General features: G+C 36.6%; 1 long non-coding RNA gene across 1 annotated transcript in view; it reads left to right on the top strand.

Moving 5' to 3' along the window:
- Positions 1 to 20,928, top strand: part of LOC148949465 (uncharacterized) — a 49,970-nt gene that overhangs the window by 13,715 nt on the left and 15,327 nt on the right. The window contains exon 2 of the long non-coding RNA XR_016142084.1: positions 2,330 to 2,513. This is a non-coding gene — a long non-coding RNA (uncharacterized LOC148949465). The remainder of the gene's footprint in view (positions 1 to 2,329; positions 2,514 to 20,928) is intronic.

Here is a 20,928-nt window from a genome sequence, read left to right as displayed (position 1 = left end):
AAAATACTACATTGTGCCAACATTGTTCTTTACTTAGGCAGCTCGATTGTGCTGCCTATGATAAAATTCTCAATTGCCTAATGCTCTTTTACCTACCTCTTTTCATCCGAAAAATCAGAAAGAAAAATGAACAGAATTTTAAAGTGGAAGGTATAATTTTTGTTTCAAGAAAAATTTCTTCTTCTCCTTCCTACGAACCGTAATACATGGCGAGCAGTATTTATCTTTAAGAAACAGATTAGCCGGGATGACGGTTGAAGCCCAGAGGTCGATAGCGATAACCGAAAAAGAGAGCAAAAAACAAGAGAAACACGGGGGCTGTTTAGTGACCCTGCCACCCCCATAAGCAGCGGTGGTGTCCTTATGCGAATGCAAGCTCGGCGGCGCGCCGCGGTTTTTTTTTCGGTGGCGCGCCACCGACTTTATGGCGCTGCTTCGGGGTCTACTTACGACCCTCTGACAATCTGAATACACATAATGTGTTTTGATTTAATTTAACACTTCCCTCAACATTTTCTGAAAGGCTCACCTGAATTCCCTTTTTCTCTTTGGAAAGTAAAATTCAAACATGCATTCCTTTCTCAATAACATAGTGTATGTAAATGATGAACGAATTGCTTAACTTACAGCTCTTGTTCTGTGGACTGTTGGGAGGTTGACATCCCCAAAGACATAATTACTAAACCTTTTAACAATGCTGAACAAAATAGCTCTCTTGCAGTTTTGATCGGACATGTTTTGAGGAATGACAGGCTTAGGGGGGCGGATGGCCCTCCATTCACTTTTGAGTCTTAAAAAGGGTACTAGAAATTTTGACTTCCAACCAATTAAGTCCCATCCAATACTAAGTTTATACGACCGCCTATTCTCATAAAAACCTTATATGCCCTGGGACATAAATTATAAATACTGTCCTTGGGCTCAGGGGGGTTTTGTCCTCCCTGAAGGTATTGTTATGTGCTATTTGGACTATTGTAAATAGAAGGGATATCTCACAATTTCCATCGGATGTGGTTGGGGAAAAATGGGTGTCAGGAAGGGGAGGTGGGCTGGGCTAGTTGCCCTCCGTCACTTTTGACTGTTAAAAGTGAACTAAAACTTTACATTCCAATCAAATAAGCCTCCTCTAAATTTCAACTGACCACCCCTTCCCTAAAAACTTTATATGCCCCTGGTGCATAACTTATAACCCTTGCCCCCAGACTTTCAGGGGTTATGTCAACCCTGAAGGCCTTGTTATGATCTTTGGACTATTTTTTGAACAAACGGATGTTTCAAATTTCTATTGGAATCATTTGGGAAAATAGGACTTGAGATAGGGGGGCTAGCTGCCTCCAATCACTTTGACTCTTGAAAAGGACGATAGAACCTCTGATTTCTAATCCAACGAGCCCCCTCTGAAGTTTACTTGACCACACTTTCCACAAAAACTTAATATGCCGCCAGGGAATAATTTACAACATTTGACCCGAGGGCTTTGGGGGGCGGGGGGACTGTCGTCCTCAAAGACATAATTACTGGACCTTGTAATTACGTTGAACAAAATGGCTATCCGCATTTCAAAATGTTGATTGTATATCTTTGGAGAAATAATGGGTGCGGTGGCCTGGTTGCCCTCCAATTACTTTTGACTGTTAAAAAAGACAGTAGAACTCGTAATTTTCAATCGAATGAGCCCCCCCCCTCGAAGTTTCTAAGACAATTCCTTCTATACGAAGTGGCCTGGTATAAAAAAGATAAAAAAAATAATACGCTGTGCCTACAGTGCTCTTTACTTAAGCAGTGCTATTGCACTGCCTATGATATCTTGAAATTTGGTTGTGAAAATAGTATGTTTTTTTTTGAAAGTTCAGACTGCCAAATAGTCTGTTGTAAGTTGATTAATTATTTGAAACTTAGGAATGATCAAGATGATGAGTATTAAGTTTGGTTTGAAGATTAAAAGGGATAATTATATAAAATATTGTCTCATCATATAAAATGTTATAGCTATCAGTGTCATCCCTAGGGTTATAGAAAAATTTAAGGTTATTGTCCTACTGAAAAGAGAAACAGACACCTACTTTATCTGCATAATTTTCGTAATATTTATTTAGAATTGAAAAACGACGGGTCTTGGCATTGATGAAAAGAGGGTTATATATTTAATCTATATATTTAAGTTTGCATGAATAAGTTTGTATCACAGACAACTTATTCAAACTTCTCGTTGCTGTAACCTAAAGTTAATTTAATTAAACCTTTTATGGTTAGGAGGGCAGCAGTGCTCAGAACTGTTTGTGTGCTTATAACTTGTTTATGTATTTAAAACTATTGTTTTCTTTTTTAGGTCCCCCCTTGTTGCTAGAAGATAAGTTTAGATGATCTTCAAAATGAGGTTTTACTGGAAGTTTGTTTTTGCAACAATCTCAGTTTTCATTATTTGTTTATTTCTGCTCTCCCTTGTTGGTTGCAAAGGACCACTTAAGGAGGATTTAGTATGTGGAAAAGCTGTACAAGTTGCCTCATCAAAGGTAGATATTGAAATATGCCAGCTTTCTTTAATTTCATTTTATTCACTGTCTTGAATTGAAATTTTATCCATTGTTTATATATAGCTACGGTATATTTTCATTTTATTTATAAATGGAAGGGCAGGTATGGTATACAAAATAATTAACTCTTATAGATCTTGTTTAAGACTACTGCACAAATTATTATTTAGAGTAGAAATCTTCCTTTTATTCCTTCTTGTCTTTCCATATTTGGTAACCACATACTGCCATGCTTAGTGTTAAAGATGTACTTTTATAACCCTGGGTTGTCTGTAATTAAACTTTTAATGTAACTGTTCCTTTTGTGTTCTAGCAAACCTTTCCAAAGATATCAACATGCTATTGAAATCGTCAGGGACCTTCAAGAAGAAGCTACAAATGTTTAAATTTTTGAAAACTAATTGTTTGTTCTGGCACCACTGTACTGGATGCCTTGGGGCTACCATTTATTTGATGTGATATCATTTATGCTACCACTCTTTGATCTTTAACGCCACAGTGCCACCACTGGCGTTACCGTTAGAGTCTAGCAACATGATCAAGCGATTAAAAGGGTTCTATAATTTCTTTGCGTACTGGGGTTGCAACTAGTATGTGTTTGAAAAGTGTACTGCCTTTTCGAGAACCACACTATTGGGCCCAAGGTGCCACAATCTGTGGCACCTCTGAAAAATCTCTAGCTGTCTCTTTAGAGGTTAAACGGACCCTCCTGGCGATATATTAACGACGGTACTTCTCGAATACTCTTTTCCTACCATGTCTGGGTCCGGGGAAAAATAATCTCACACATCAGGAGAAAACAACTCATTTTTATTCCTCCAAGCGCAAACTCCAACAAAACATGAACTCTGAACTCTATAACGTAGACATTGCAGTCTAGAAATGAACTAACTAAGAAATCACTTTATTCACACGCAAAAACCTGGTGTAGGGTTGGACCCTAAATTGACCCTGGTGAATCTGATAAATGAGGGCTTCAAAAACACAAACTTTTGCGACACTACTGACTTAGCAACGAGAATTTAGCCTGTCCTTAAAATTTATACTATAAGCAAATGTAATTAAGAAAAGGAAACGGGTCAGTTATCTGAAGAACACAAAGGGGTGCCAGAACAAATATAAACAGCCAATGCTTATATTTAATAAATATCTGCAAGGAGAGAATTGTACAAAAGAAACTAATTCCTTTAGTAAAATAATATTGCTTTAGTTTTGATAATTTCTTTTTTATTACCCTTAGTAACCATATTCGAAGTTTCACTATGGTTTCATGTGCTACCATTATTGCCTTCTTCTCAAAAAGGCCCCCTAAATTGGGGTAGGATATTGAATGCGCGACGCTTATTCTCCTCGTGAAAAACTCCCCCCACATGCAAAATTGAGCAGCCAAAGAGACAGTATGACAAATAAAGCTAATAAAGAAAAGAAGGAAAGTCTTATATTATTTATTTTTAGATTTATATTTTGTGTTAATTCTTTTTCGTGTTTCTGAGGGTTAGAATTATCATAGCAGGGTAAGATAAAGTCCAATATTGGGCTATGGGGTTGATATCAACCCTGAAGGCAAAGCTATTAGACCTTTCAAAGTTTTTGGATAAAGCGGGTATCTCAAAATCTGATTAATATCATATTGGTTAGAAGAGGGCTGGATAGTAGAAAAGGAACCGAGAGGGAGGCTGATTTCTCTCTAGTAGCTTTTGATCTATAAAAAAGACACATAAACTTTCGACTTACAGTCAAATGATCCCCTGCCTAATTTCTAAAATAGTCCAATAGCCCCTTCAATTCAAAATGGGTGGAAAAGAGTTTTTAACAGTTTTCAGACCCTTATTTGGGCAAAATACATTCTAAGACCACACTGGGGATACATGGCGTATGAAGCAAAGAAAAAAAAATTAACAAATGAAAAAAAAAAATCAAATAGGCAAGGAAAACGAGGGTACTGTCAATAAGTGCAAAAATACGAGACGACAATAAGCATATATTTCGACAAGGAACTCCGCCAATTCGTCTTCAGTGCTCAAAAAAAAAAAAAAAAAAAAAATACCCAACCTTTTGAAGCAGACCTCACGAGAGGAGAAAAGACACTGAATTAAAACCAGCCAGATTAAAGTTTTTGGGCTGTATTTTGAATGGAAGTAATTTTTTCCCTTCTGCATTCGGGCCTCTTCTTGAGCCAATTGAAAAATTTGGTGTCTTTTTGAGCCCCTTTTGTTAGAGGAGGGACCAATTGAATACTTTTTTGTATGTTAGTCCTGTTGGTCCAATGACTTGAGGCCGTAAGTTTCAAATTGGTCAGGAAATTTTTGGGGCCTAATTCCTGGCCCCTAGTCCATCCCTCCCCACAGCAAATGTTGATTGTTTTTATATGAAAATAATCCTTCAAGATTTCACGCCACTGAACTCCCAAGATCAAACATGCTCCCTTTTTTTCCACTATAAAATGTATCTGTAAAGAATTGACACTAAGAACAATTTACGACCCCTGTCCTAGGGGCTCTGGTGGTTGTGTTATCCTTGGATGCAAATTTATTGATATTTTCAACTAGTCTGAATAAAATGGACATTTCGAAATGTTGGTCAGGTGTCCTAAGGGATTACAAAAGGACCAGATGTAAAAACAGGTTCTAGGACAGGGGCTTGTTGCTCTTTAATCACTCTTAAAAAAGGCACTAGAACTCCTGATTTCCGATCGAATTTAGCATCCTCCGAAGTTTTTACGGCCAGGGGGGGGAGGGGGGGGGGTAGCCCCCTACTATATGGAATAAATTCATCTCGTTTTAGGGTTTAATAATGCTCTCTCCTTTCATAATAAAGGCGCAGAGGAGAAATATTCCCGGTAACCAAGAGGGGCTAAATATCAATTCCCCCCCCCTTTGTCTGGAACTAATTCTGTATTTATCTAAAGTCTCAATGAGAGTGAGTATGTTTTGGAATTCACGAAAATAAACGACAAACTAGAGCTCCGTTGTTACCTTGCTGAAAACTACAAATTGATTAAATTGAAATTTTATTTAGCCAGTTGCGTTTTATTTCTATTAATTTGAAAGGAATGAATGTAAAAGAAAAATAACATTGGCGAAAATAATTTTTTTGAAACAGCAAAACTAAATTATTTATCACGAATGTTTTATATCGAGAAAATTGTTACAAATAAGTCAATAAATCCCGTGATATGTCTTTTATACCCTCATAAAAGACTATTTTGGCTTTTGTTCGTCGATGTTTAACTATATAAATAGCTTCGATTCAAATTTAATTTAGCCAGGTGGTTCTTTGTACACTTGAAAAGAATGGATTAAAAGGGAAAAAAATATTCATGTAATTTAACAAATATTAAACTAATAAAACAAAGTTAATTATCATAAATTCTCTGATATTTAAAGTCTTCCTGGAAGTTTTTGGAAGAAAAAAGCCAAAAATTTTTTTTTGTATTGAGTAAGCTGCAGGAAAACTTTAGCCCTTAGGGAGATTCATCGGTCAGTTTAATGTCTGCTTAGGTTAGGTTTTAATCCACCAATTATAGCAATATTTTTTCTCTTTAAGTTAGGTATCTTATATGCTCAACTCAGTTTGGTGAATCCGCCCATTATGACTATAGTAATAGACTCATCCTAACTTTGGTTATAAGTCAAACACTATAAATCAAATATATACTCAGTGTGTTTTCATTTTGGGTTCCTGCATTGATTTATTAGCCCCAGTTTTGTAATCCACAATATCATGGATCTTTAAATGCCAACTGAAGATGTTGAAAGGCACGGGCTCAAAAGCCAAATATTTGGTCCTAAATACAAACAACAAGGGAGAAACAGTAGAAACAACTGGGAATTTTTTTCTTAAAACACTGGAAACTATGGTCATCGTCGCTATTTATATTTGGTCCTCCAGTAAAACCCATTGAAATTATATACATGACTCATTTCAGTTTGCACATTTCACATTTCAGTATGTGCAATGTGGGAGCTTGATATGTAACCTCCAAGTCATAACAGGTATTCCATTTCTATGTGTGCGAGGTTGCTGGAGGAGGCGTGGGCCTAAGTAGCTGACGTAAGGCCCTCCTATCGTGCAGATTGAAAATCATTGCGTCACCTTAATTTCAAAAAGGTTTGAATATGTTCATATGTGCAAAATTGCGAGGGAGGATGGTTTGGTCCTTCAATCGTATCAATAGAAATTCATTGCGTAACTCAGATATCAGCATGATATGAAATGACCACTATTTGTCAAATTTATACTTAAAATGTTTAGATTTTGAAATATGCATTTGAACATCAGTCTCAGATGAATAGTCAGCAAATTCAGGTCTGTAACTTAATCTGCAAGTCAAAAGTGTCTATATATGCTAAGAAGAGGAAATGGGCGTTGGATGATTACTGGGCCCCAAAAGTGTACGTAGGGCTTTCCAATCTTGTAGATTAAAAATCCTTGCATCTCTCTCATTCTAGCAAGGTTTGACATTTCCACTCCAGCAGGTACTTAGTCCATTGATTATTATGTAAAATTCCGTATTTATTATTTTTAAATCATTAAAAGTGATAACCTTTTTCAGCAGTTCAAAAAATTGCTTCAAAGATTAAAACTGAAAAATCATCCGATTTTTTTTAGAAAAGTAAATATGGATATTTAGTTTATGAATACTTCAGATATTTAATAGGATAACAATGTTTAAAGCCATCTTGATTCCTAGAAATATCAGACATTTGTTAATAAAAGCCTGACTTGTACAACGCATTCTGCAATGTAACATTGTAGACTGTTACAGGACTAGGCACTTAAGGCCACATTAAATGAAAAACGTCATTTCAATGAAGACTAGCATTGTCAATATTAAATATCCTTTACAGTCACAGACCAATCACTTTTTACAGGGACGCATGCTTGGTACTTTATGTCATAAATGTTCATGAATGACCTAAAAATTCATGTTTCTGACTATTCTCCTTACCAAAATCCTTTAACCCTGTTCCAAATTGTCGGACCTGTGGACACCTATGTTTCGAATAGAAATAGAATTTTAAAAGCAGTTTTGTCAAATGGAAGTAAAAAGCGATATCAAAACTTAAAACAAACTGAAATTATTCGGTATGTGGGGATTGGAACCTCTCCTCAATTCTCTGCTCTTTATGCTAACGTTTGACTTGTTGTCCTATAATCCTTTAAAAACGACTGCTCAAACACAGGGGTAATTGGATCAGAATTACGTGTATAGCTCAATAAAACTTTATCGTAAGGAGCAGGGGAATGAGGAGGGGCACCACCTTCATATACGGAATAATTTTTGTTAGTTTTAAGTTTTAACGCGGCTCTTTATTCTAATTTGAAAAGTTTTCTTTTTTTTTAATTTTAATTGGTTTAATTTTAATATGGCATTAATTTTAATGCCATATTCAAAGTTACTCTAAAAATGAGGAGGGTTACCACCCTCTCAAACCCCATTGCTTACATCAAAATTTAGCTTTTACGGAACAATGTTTCGAGAAAAAGAGCTCATTGCTGCACTTGCTTTTTGACCAAAATAAACTATTGTCTCTGCAGTAAGAGGAGAATTTACACCCCCTAAGCCCCGTACTGCACGGGTCTTTAAAGTTTTATTCGAATAAATCTTCTTTCAATTATCTAGGACCACTGGCTTGATAGGATCAACCCCTGGGATTAAGCAAACACGCATGCGTGACCCCCCCCCCCCCCAACAAAAAATCATTTTCATGTTTTTGACGATGCTTGAGGGTCCTCTTACATGTTCGATTTCATTGAATAAATTTGCTTTAAGCCTTTCTCTTTGGGGAAGTTTAATCCCTGTCTCTAAAATTATGCAGATCTTGATTTGTTAATAGGTTTCGGTGAGCAACCTTAAAATAAATAAGTTTTGCGTATCTCGAATCAGTATAAGTACTAAATTTTGTGGCTACATATAAGTAGTAACCATCTATTGAATTTGAGGACGCCCCCGTACCAAACAGGTTTTTCTGGTAGTCCTATTCTACAGGTCATTACACCTTTGCCAAGAGGAACGAGTATAACTTGATTGGTGATTAGGATTTGAATAAAAGGAATATTTTTCTTTACAATTCATATTATCAAGAGAATTGAATTCAAAGAGAATAGTTTTTATTTGCAAGGATATTAGTAGAGGAAAAAAATGAGTGGTGCATTTACACTATTGGAGATTAATGATGGAACCGACAGCAGTGATGCACGAGTACCTAATGTAGCTGTGGAAATAACTGCTGGTTGTAGACTATGTCTTGAATGGGACACTATGTATGCTAGATACGTGATATCATTAAGCAAATTTAAGCAGGAGGAGCAGCTGTGTTTTGCTGGAAAAGTAAATATACTACATATAAATAAACTTCGGTCAGCATTAGATGTCCTATCGAAATATATTGATGAGAACAAAATGCATCAGTGAATATTATTATTGTAATTATGATCAATAAAACTGTTTCTAAATCATTGATATTTTTTCTTTCTATAGTAGACTAACGTATATTTTCTAGAGTAGAAAAAAGAAATTCTGTTTAGTCTGAACTTGGTTGTGAGAGAATTAGTACTCAAAACAATGAATAGTTTCGAGAAAGTTCGAATCATGAGGAATCTAGTTCTTATGTACAAACGTTTAGTTCTAGACCATGATTTTCTAGACTTGTATAGTTAAAAGAAGATATTTTCTCGAGGAATTCTTGTAAATATAATCAAAACTGATTCTCCATCATTAGAATATTGTATGAAGCTTCTATATTGTGGTCCAAATGCATTTACGCAATTTATTGATATATTGATCACGAAACGGCAAAATTATATTGTGGATATGCTTTTAAACATTAGTTTAGAAATTGAGGGCTTTTTTTCATGAGAAAGATGGTGCTCACGGATGATTTACTCCTCTCTCTCTCTCTCAGACAATTTTTTTTGTTGCTAGCTCAGTTTCATTGTGGTAGTGAGAGTGTCAACACATGACAAAATGTTTCATACATGTCCGTTATGTATGTACTCACTGGGCATCTGGTCTTCATGTGAGAACTCCACAATGATTGATGAGTATCATGAAAAGTGTAGATTATGCAACCTATGCAAATTGCTTAGAGGATATGCTGAGCACATTCAAAGCGGTAATTACTGTCTTTAAGAAGTGTGTGACTCTCATCCTAGAGGCCACCTATGCTCCAATTGTCATTATGATAAATGTAATCAGGGGGAGAACACATATCCCGGTATGATTGGAAAGAATCCTACCAGTGATTTTAGATTATTGCTACGAGATTGGTATGGTCACGGTTTTAGATTGTTCTGGGAGTAGGAACAGGGTCAGTGATTCAACTGTTGGAACAACAAAAGAATATGGTTTCTTAGTCATCGATGTGAATACACTGGGTGTTATGATTATAAGCCCACTGATTTTTATTTGGCTGTGACGGAATGTGATTCGACACTTGAGGACACTGTTTGAGAAATTGCTTCAAATAAGCAAATTGAAACATGTGAATTCTAAAGAATGAATGAGAATAGTATCATTGACTATACAAGGAGATACGACAAGATTGAAGCCACACTCTACTGTAGAAAATGTGAGCCTTACATTGCAGTACATCAGGATTAGTACACTTTTAATTTAGATAATATACCTGCTCTAGTTGTTGTCGACAAATACCTTGTAGTGGACTAAATCTAAAGAATAGAAAAGTTGTTTTATCATTTATATAAAATTGTTTTATTAATAAACAATTTCACCTACATCTTTATAACAATTTATTCTTAGGGCACTAAAATCAATATTAAATACACTTGGAAGTATATTCTCCACTAGAAAGTCATTCAATTGAGATAAGTCAACGTAGATGTCGAGAAACTAGTTGTAGGTGTAGCCACGACATCTGAACATGAAAAAGAGTAGCGAATGAAAGCCACATGTCTTAGTCGCTAAATCCTGTACTCTTCTTTTATTTTGAATAATGATTTTCCCTTTGCTTTTAATGAAGTTGCTGATGTATGGAGCACAGAATTTATACAATAGGCCAAAAGGATAAAAAAATTCAATATTCGTTGATGTTTGAAAGATTCATAGCCAATGACCAGTCTTCAAAGTCAATGTACTGCTATTAAAAATGATAAGTGTGTTGTCAGCATGTGGAATTTTTTCAATAAAGTCTGAAGGCCTGCAATAGAACCTGTATCGGGATGTATCTGGATTCATAATAAATGAGGCGATTATTGGATTTGTTCTTATGGTGCTAGGTCTAGCAGAGCACTGCCGTCGGGTGTGGTTTCCCAATAGGTTTCAAATTGACTTAGTGATATTAGTGTGATACTCTCAGTCAGAGCATTGGCAAATGTACACTCTAAACGTACATTCCCTGTTCGTACTATGGTCATATCTTGCGTGCCTGACAAATCCAAAACAATTACCCCATGATTTTTTGAAAACATTGAATTGGTTATTCCATTTTCAAATAGTTGAGAGTAGTGATCTAGGGATTGCTTGGTCAACTCGTACAGAGTTCTATAGGATTTTTTGTCAAATGAAAGACTGTACAGTGGAATACCATTTACTTTGCACACGAGGCTAGATAGACCGAAAAAAATAAAATCATGGGGGGATTCAGTCCAGGATCCAACGGCACTGCCGCTCTTCACAAAGGCCAAAGCCAATATTGATGGGATTTCTCCATTGATAAATGATGAACCGCTATAGCTACGAGAGCCGGTGGCAATGTGACATTGATTGGTGATTGTATGGGGGACAAGAAGTTTAATGTTGTTACTACTGGCTCTTAGCTTCTTCACTGCCAATGCAACAGAGCTCATAACTTGTTGTTTTCGGACGTGGAGAATTGCCGATGTGATAATAACATTTGCATCGGGTGCTGCAGGAAGTGTTTTTCTCAAAATGAAATTCGATGGGGCCATCTGTAACTTTATGTCAATCTTGACATTGGGGGGTAGCCATTGGGATATATTGAATATCTCATGATTTACTTTTCCAACTAGATGATACTCCTGGGTCACTGCAGGAGTCAACTCACCGTCAGTATCAACACCTGTTCGATATTCATAGCCGAATGATCGCCCTCTCCTCTCCCTGAACGCCTTTGGCGTCATCATCCTAAATTGTATGTAGCTATCACAGTTTGATAAATTATTGCTGGTGCTCACCAATGTTCCATTAATAAATATATTAATTTGTTTGAATATGCTGTGTAGAATACAGTTTTTATAGGAGAGACCATCGCCGGCATTTGGAGTTGTATAATCTGACTTTTTCTTCACCACAACATTTCAATCAATAAATGTTGACGACAAATCAATGAAATAGTCTTCATTGGAAAATATTTTATAGTTTATATTGTCCTAGAGGGGCTGTTGGGGGTGAAATTGTTCATAGTAGACATCCTTGAGACTGAAATCAAAATTTTCAGCATTAAATAAATTCAATGAAGACCTAATTGATTAATGTCATTACCTGTAGGGGAGATAAGTCATTTTAAGAGAAGAAATCCTTCTTTGATCTAACAATCTTTTTCTTTGTCTTCTTCTGCTTATTGGCCTTCGTTGTTCTATTTCTCAAAGTCCTTGTTGATGTCCTTTGCTTCTTGCCGGGAAAAAGATTGATGAGTGAATGAAGGGAACGCATCCTTTTCAATCCCTCCCCATTTTGTCAAGATTTTAATTGTTCACCAACGGCTCTTGCTGAAGATCTAAAATTTTACTTAAAACTATCCTTGAAATTCTTGCCCAACCCCCAGTCCTGTAGTGTGGAGGCAGCAAAATTTGATGCAGCAGGTACAAGATATTTTCTGGCAAGGGGTAGTGCAGAACGAAATAGCCTAGCAAACCAGCTACCAAGACCATAGCCAGACATTGTAGTACACCCCTTGTAATAGTCCAATCCATTGCTTATTTGATGTGGACTCAAAGCATCAACATAGCAATCGATATCGGGACAGAGAAATGGAATTCTTCTATTGTTCATTTTAGGTGATTGTACTGTCGTTGACAATGGGTCGAAAATGACATGTAATCACTGCTAAGCCTTTTGAAAGTGCTAGGGAATCACCTAATTCAGTTCTTAGCGTTAACTAACAGAGTTACAAATAGGAAGTGTTTCCAGGGATATACTGAAGATGCTTTATATTGTAGTTGTGAATATGTTCTCGATTGGTTTTTCGTCCAAGAACTCGTAGGAGGGGAACATTTGAATCACCGACTCGAGATGTTTCCACAAATGAAGCGTAAAGAAATATACAAGTGTGCGTGGAGAAGGCAGGCGGGTAGTCAGCAAATATGAAATTAGTGTTTCCGGCACTTCTACCATTGATTATATTGAGCTTAAAGCCAAGAACGTCCTTTAGGTTATCATTGAGAATAACCTTTTCATTGGCAATAGGGGAACTAATGTAGATCTTGCCCTCCTCCTTTGAATAGTTGAAATGAAAAGCTCCTTTTTTACGAGCAGAAATTCTTTTATTGATAGTACGACATAAATCATTCATGCAGGTGAGCTCCTCGTAGGGTAATTCAATATATGGGTAATCCAACCAATTGATTTTTTGAATTTGTTCTTGATCACCTGGTGGTGGCGGCCAATCATAGGGTCTAATTTTTATTTCATATTTACGATCCTTTCTCAGGATGTCATAGGTATTTTTGAGAATACAGTCGACAAGAGCCACTTCATATGCACCGTCAAATTTGACGGCGGGGGAGAGTTTTGTCCAAAAATCACTTGTCGTATTCTAGTCATTGTAGAGAGGATCGGAAACGTTGGACATGAAAGTTACATAGAAATCATTGGGCATTGTCAATATCTTCAACACCAATCCAAGAATCAAAATCAGAGTTGTATCCTAGCCACCGAACAAGTAACTGTTTCTTACCCCTGCGACTACGTCTCTTTAATACCTTTTCAATTTGATATATTTCTCTAGAATTTTTAACTTTTTGCAATTCAAAGTCATAAAAGCCGCCGAGAATCTCTTCATCTTTGGTATCACGCAGGCGATAAGTTATAGGTTTAGTGTCTAGGATTTTTGCCACTTTAAAAAGTTCAGTGGACCACAATTAAGTCCCCTTTTCAAAAACATTAGTTGTTCTATTAATTCGAACAGTATCACCAACATTGAATTAATTTTTATTCTTCTTGAATTTTGATTCATTTGAATATTGTTTAAGAAAGGTGTCAATTGTATTATGATCCGAATGATGAACTTCCGTTGGTGTAGAGTTGGACAATGATCGATGAGGTCGTTGATTATAAATCAACATGATTTTATCCAGATCATGAATAAAAGCCGGCGTATTTTTCAATGTACAATATCTTGAAATTAAAAGTCGAACAGTTCTTATCAATCGTTCGACCAATGCAGCCTTTTTAGGACTGTGACTATGATAGAGCAGCGTAATATATTTGTCTAGTACTTTTGCAACATGAAGATTAAAAAAGTCACTGCCATGATCTGTTTAAATTTTTTATATGAATCCTGTTCGAGAATACTTTCAAGAGCCTGAGCAACTTCAACACCTCTCTTTGATCGCAATGAAATTGCATATGCATAGTGACTAAAAACACTGATTGCAAGTAGAAGGCACTTGTACGGTGGATTGTGACCTCTTTGAAGCTGATCTAGAGTCAGGAGATCTGCTTGCATTATATCCAATGGGTAAAAGGCTTTATTTTTTTAATATTGATTGGCACGAAGTCTATGATTTCTATGCAGAGTGTAACTTGGTTCATTTTGTAGATAGTCTTGTATACTTTTAATGCGAACCCCCCTTAATTTGGAGAGAGTTCTGGGGGAACTTAAACTCCCCGCCTCGCCAATATTTTCATAAACACCTTTCAGAACTTCAGCCTTTTTGAACGTAAACACGTTGTGTAATGTCCGCTACCCTTTTGTATACTGGCTGCTGGTGACGTTGACTTTGATACGTCTTCGCTTTTGTCTAGCCACCAGCGGCGTGCTAGTATTTTCCAAAATTGATTTAAAATCTTTTTCTTCAAGTTCATATTTCAATGTTGATGATGGTGATAGACGTTCATTTAATTTTTTTTAGAATTTGTCTATTGCCAATAAGACTTTTGGGGAAGTTTAATGTATTTAGAAAGTTGTATAGACGAGTGTCAAATGATAATAGTCCTTTACGATTTGTAACCATGTCATACATTAAATCAAGTAGATTATAGCTCTTGCCCTGAATTATAATCCTTTCACCATTGCTCTCAACTTGAATTTGACCATTTTCCAGGAGATAGGTTAAGAGTCGTTTACTTTGTTCAGGATATTAAACAGGCCTCGGAATTAAAATTTTCAATGCAATCGAATCAGATTTCTCCTTATTTAGTTGGTTTCCAGCAGCAGCAGATTCTTGAAAAGATTATTCTTTTTTAGGATCAGCAGCAGCAGTATGCTTTGATCGATAATATCATTCCACTTAACAACGTACAATTTGAAGTAAAAGCAGTTTTTATCATCTTCAATATATACATTGTCGTCAAATTTGCTCAGATCGTTCTTATAATGATCCAAGGGTGAGAGAGCGAGTTCTATTTGATTCGGTTTGTAGGATTTTGCCTTTTTCTAGACAAATCTGTTTACAAGTCCTGCAATTCTTGGTAGTAAAAGTGAGAAAAAGCTACCGCCTGTCTGAAGAAGTCGTTTCCTTTTAAAATTCTTTCCTTTCTTTTTAGAGGCCAATATAAGTACAAAGGAATGATGTTGCTTTGCCTGCTGCTTAACTACTTATGGTAGTTGAACATTACCCTTGGTCAAATTTAAACAAAGTTCAGATATTAGATTAATGAAATTATTGTCAATATCGTGTTTGAGTATTGCTTTTCTAATCTGAGGTTTTGAAATGATTAGAATTGAAAAAAAGTGTCTATTTTCATGTAGTTTCTTCAGTTTCATGATAGCGACTTATAAGTCTTGTTAGTGTCCACAGCGAGATATACTGTAATTTCATTGTCGAAAATATCTGTGACTACACGCAGATCCTCGGAATTATTTTTATTAATATCAAACAGTATGTAATATTATTTTTTATTAGATGACTGATTGTTTGCCTAGATCATATTTTTTTGGGCTCACTTATTTTTCTTTTTTTTTTTGGTTATTATCTAGATAGAATCACTTACAACTCTGTAGATTATGTTATAGGTGCAGTTCAATGCAAGTGTTCGCATACATTTGCTCTGATGAAAGAGATTTTGTAGAAACAGAGTAATCTTCAGTGTCATGATAGCGACTAATAGGTCTTTTTAGCGTTCACAGGGAGATATACTGTAATTTCATTGTCGAAAATATCTGTGACTACACGCAGATCCTCGGGTGTATTTTGATTAAGATCCAATAGGATATAACCGTTGGGTTTACTAGTTGCCTGATTGTATGCTGAGAGCAGAAATTTAGGGGCACCTGGATAGATTTGTTTATTGAGTGTTATTAGGGAGATAGAATCACGAACATCTCGTTAGATGATATATTAGGTAAAGATAAAATAAAGTTTTCGAATACATTTGCTCTGATGAAAGAGATTGTGTATAACCAGAGTATCGGAAATCTGTTAATGATGAGAGCGAGCAGTGAATAATTGCAGCATTTGCTGAGACCATTGTTCAATAGATTCAGCCAGATCGTCAATGATCAACCAAGAGTTTGGTTCAATAATGTTGAAAACATCAAGTCCCTGTATGAACTGCATCTGCACCGATCCCATGGTGGTGGCAGCAATTGCTTTTATTTTATTGTATGACTCCTGCCAAATACTATAGCAATATTAGATTTTTTTCGGCTTTTCAACAAAAATTTTATCACAATTTTTAATTATTTTATTTAAGAGTTTTGTTTTGTCCGACATTGAGGACCCACACAGAAACGATCTGAATGGTGTTTTAAATTGATACATGTTCCTTTCAACAGTTCACCTGGACAACTAAATGTAGACCCTAATTGTCTAATGACTAAATAATTTTTCCCTACTACTACTCTGTTCTTCAAGAAGAAGACAAAGACGAATAAAGAATCATATTTTTTTTCTTTTATTATATGCACATAAAAAAGTAACAATACATTGAAAAAAAAACACTTTTTAAAATTTATTCATAATAAAAAAATACAACATTTACATGGGTACACACAGAGAGAAAAAACACTTTTTTTGTTTATTTATAGATAAAAAAACATTAAATTAGAGAGAGCACTTGAAAAAAAATCTGCTCTAACTAAAAAAAAATAACTTTGATATTGTGGCGGTGCGCCCCCGCGCGGGCGGCGGCCACCCCCCCCCCCACCTGGGCCGCGAGGCCCCCCCCCCCCCAAAGGTTTTTAGGAAACTATTTACAAGACTTTATTTAAACCGAGACTTTCCCTATGGGCAATAAATTCGATCCGGTCTGAAGTTAAATAGTCTCCAAGGGGGAGAGTGGTCACACTATCTTAACAAACATAGAACATGTCGGAAATGGGACTCATGGCAATTTTTTCTACATTTACAGTAAAGATCCTGTAGTTGTGGGAACTAATTGCCAACAATTTGGCTTATGGATTTGCATTTTCAACAATACAATTCCTATAATTGTTCATGTCGAAATTTTTGTTCACATAGTGCGTGGCTACTCCTTTGCAACGTTTCTTGATTTCCTCGTCGTATGTCTGTATAAAGTACACCTTCGGACCTACAAACATACCACGGGAAATCAAGTCGCTCACTGTTTCTGATTTAAAAAATAAAATCTGATTGGGCACCCGACGTTTTAATATCTCAGGGTAAAGGCCGCTACTCCAAATTGTGTAGTTCATCCGGGAACTAATAATTTCACTGTGTGCCAAATCATCAATTAGATTCGAGGTTTTTACTTGTAACAGTAGAGAATCCGTGTCGCCGTAGCAGACCTCTACTTGCCCCTTTTCAGGCAATTGTACCCTAGCCACATTTTAGTAAAATTCCAACATGAGCTTTTTTGAGATTTCCAAGATAGCACTGCCTGCAACAATATTTTTATTCAAGACAATGCGTCTTTTTTTCCTATTCAAAAGTACCATGTCCGGGCCCATGATTGTAAAGGAAGTGTAATTGGGATCGGCAATAATTCGAGCACATTGTTCTGGATCGGTCACAACGATTCCTATTGCGAACACTCTCACACATTTTGCCGAAAGCCAAATTTAAAATGAGTTTATAAATTTCATTTTCAGCCTTTGTCTCTGCTTCGGAACGTTTGCTAACAAAAGTGTCAACAAACGCTTTCAAATAGGGTTTTTGACTAAACTGGAGTGCTCGGTGAACCTTTGTGACATTGAAACCGTTGTTGCACATCCATTTTAAAGCTACATGATGTACAACTATGTTTTTTTTCGGCAGAAGGTCAGCAGTAAGTTTTTGTTTTGAAGGTGACCAATGCAATCCGTCCACCTCGACTAAACGCCTATTGTGGGGGCTCAAAGAGTCCTTAGTCACAGGTCTATTGATGCACAGGAAAACAAAATCCTTTACTGAATCGTGAAGCTCGACTGGTATCTCTCCATCAATTTCAAAAAACCACCCAACTGGTCCATTCTCCTCAACACTGTCGCTAATGTTGGGGAAATGGCTAGCTTGAGGGTCATTGAGCCATTTATAGTCACCGCAAGGTAGTGCATAATGAGACATGGTTGAGGGGTAGAGATGATTTATATTGAGTACAACTGCATCAAATTCTGTCCTTGTCGGCCCTCCTATTTGACCGGTTTCTATTATAAGATCGCTAAGACCAATACCACCCCCCCCTCATTAACCTTGCGAGGCCTCGGTAATAGGCTATAGCGGGGATGGGCTAGGTTTTTTAACCCCAAATTTTTGGGAGACGGCCCATCACGCGATAAGGTAAAGACAAGAAATAGCACAGATTAAGATTAAACTCTCTATAGATATTATCCGTATTTTTAAACATAATGTCTAACAGGGTTAACACGTCACTCGACAAATACAGCTTGCAGTAGTCAAACCTATTTTTACACCCTTCCTCTGCCCAAACTTTTGTAGCAAAACTGTATTCCTCGGGGGTGCAACTAAGATCGTGAAGACTGTCGTCATATGATTCAATTGGAGGAATAGTCTCCTCGGCGAATCTCGACATGGAACAATAATGGTCATAAGGATAAATGCCCTTGACCGTAAACAAATCATATAAATCATTTGGAAATTGTTGCTTGAGAAGGGGAAAGCATTGCTGCCGTCATCGTTTTTCTGCACTTGAATTAATTCGCTCAATGATTTAGGGAAAAAACTGTAGGAATCTAAAAAGCGAATTTTATTCGTGTACTCAACGCCGGCTTCAACAAATTTCCACATAAATTCCAAAACAAGCAACTTTTCCGATAATTTAGGTATGATTTTGTACGTAAAGCTGTCTATCACCCATGCATCATCATCTATTGTTACATTTCTTTGAAGATGTGCCAATGCAGGTAGTACACACTTCAGATCATAGTTAGAGTTATGTATAAAAACCGGTAGAAAAAGTTGTTGTTTAATTTTTAAATTACACAATTTGTGAGGCCACCCTCGAAAGTTACTTTTTCCCGTTGAATTGGGGTCAATAAGGTGATTGTGGTCCTGAACCGCGTCTTTTGGGGCAAGGGCCTCCCTACACACCCAGCAAATTGTCCCCTTTTCCAGCGCCCGTTGCTCTTTATCCGACAATGTCATTGGATAATTGGTATGACGTAATCGTGAAATTGCCTTGTTTGTCGTTTTTATTAAAGAAATCAATAGCTTTTCCATACTGCCCTCCTCGTCCATAGTAAAAAAAAAACTTCCAATTGCATTTTATTGTTGGCGTCGCGACGGGCGTGTGCGTAGGAACACGCAACTAGTTTGTGTTCCTTGACTATATTTGACCTTAATGGGTCCGATAACTCAATCAGTCTTGTTTTACAGCCCAAACACTCTTTATCAGCTTGTAGAAGGGAATTTTGGAAATTTTTCAATTGTAAAGTGTCTTTGCCTTCTGCCGGCATTTCTCTTCTTTGATCTCCATGAATTTTGCAAGGCTCCATGTGGTCTGAAAGTGTTCCCTCAGAACTAAACGAGGAAAGGCACATGGGACAATAGAAACGTTCCCCTTTCTTCTTGCCTTGGGATAGGATTCGACTTATCGCCGTGACGGGGAAAAAATGACCATAGGAATTTACATCTTTGGGATGCTTGTAAATAACCCATACAAAATTTTTAACATTATCTACTGACGGTGTCCTCACTGAATACAAAACTCCTTTTTTATTTGGTTTTTTTCCCCCATCTACAAATTCAGTGTCATACTGAAGAACAGCCCCCCCCACCCCACGATTTTCAATTGGGTTCTAGAAAATTGATAATTATTTAAAGGACACCGGATACTTTCCCACTAAACAATCAAAATTTACTTTGTGGAAATTTTTTCCACTGTTACGTGCAAGTTTGTCGAGATTTTTCATTGTTGAATCATCTTTTAATATCTTATGGGCTGCTGCTAAAAACGCATATTTAAAGCATTGCAGTGCCTTTTCAAATCTGAAACCATGAACCCCTCCTGTAGCCGACAAATCTGGGTGGCATTTTATTCCTTTACCCCTCCCACCCCTTAAAATAAAGTTTTTTTTAAATCTACTGAGATTCAGATCCATGCGTTCAATGTATAAAATGATGGACCATTTCCCCTCTCGCTAAACGTGTCCAAAGTTGAAATTAGTTTATTCACCCAGTTGAAAAAATTTTCTTCAAATTCGTTTAGACCCGGATAAAACGTCTGGTTGCCTGTTAAAAGTGAAAATAAAAAATGTCCCCGGATGTCCCCTTTTGTAAGTAAACTTTTTGATTCACCGACACTTTAATTCCCCCCCGACCTCCCCAATTCTGGATCTGAATCTCAATTTTTGCTCGTATTCTGTCGATACAGCTATGGATAACTTTCAAGGGGTAAGTTAGAATAATGCCAGTGTTTTCCTTGGGGGAGCTAAAATTTATCCTGTATGTTCGTAAATGACCTGAGTAGATTCTATCAAATAAAATTCACGCAATTCCGAGGACATAGCACTATTTTCATATCCTGTCCCTGTTTGTTCAGGACTCAATTCACTAATAGTAAAGTTGTCATTAAAAATGTCCCCTGAAGAAGTAGACCCAACAATTTGCATAAAACTGTCCACTTCTTCAGCTATAAATTAAAAATGCCGAGGGATATCAAATAACGTACTTTCACTAACATCATCTAGGGAGAGAGGGCAATTACCAATGATACTTTAAAGTCCTGGACCAGGGAAGGCAGAAGTTTTCACAGCCTCCCCCTGAAACTAGAAAATGAATAGATTAAGTTTTTGTTTTTTTTGTTTTTTTGACGAAAGTTTTATCACAATTATAGCACACTTTTCTTTTT

The sequence above is a fragment of the Artemia sp. Qi Xiang Cuo genome, chromosome 8 (genome assembly GCF_049724085.1).
Source record: "Artemia sp. Qi Xiang Cuo chromosome 8, ASM4972408v1, whole genome shotgun sequence".
In the NCBI taxonomy this organism is placed as follows: Eukaryota; Metazoa; Arthropoda; class Branchiopoda; order Anostraca; family Artemiidae; genus Artemia; species Artemia sp. Qi Xiang Cuo.
This window is presented reverse-complemented; position numbering and strand designations above follow the sequence as displayed.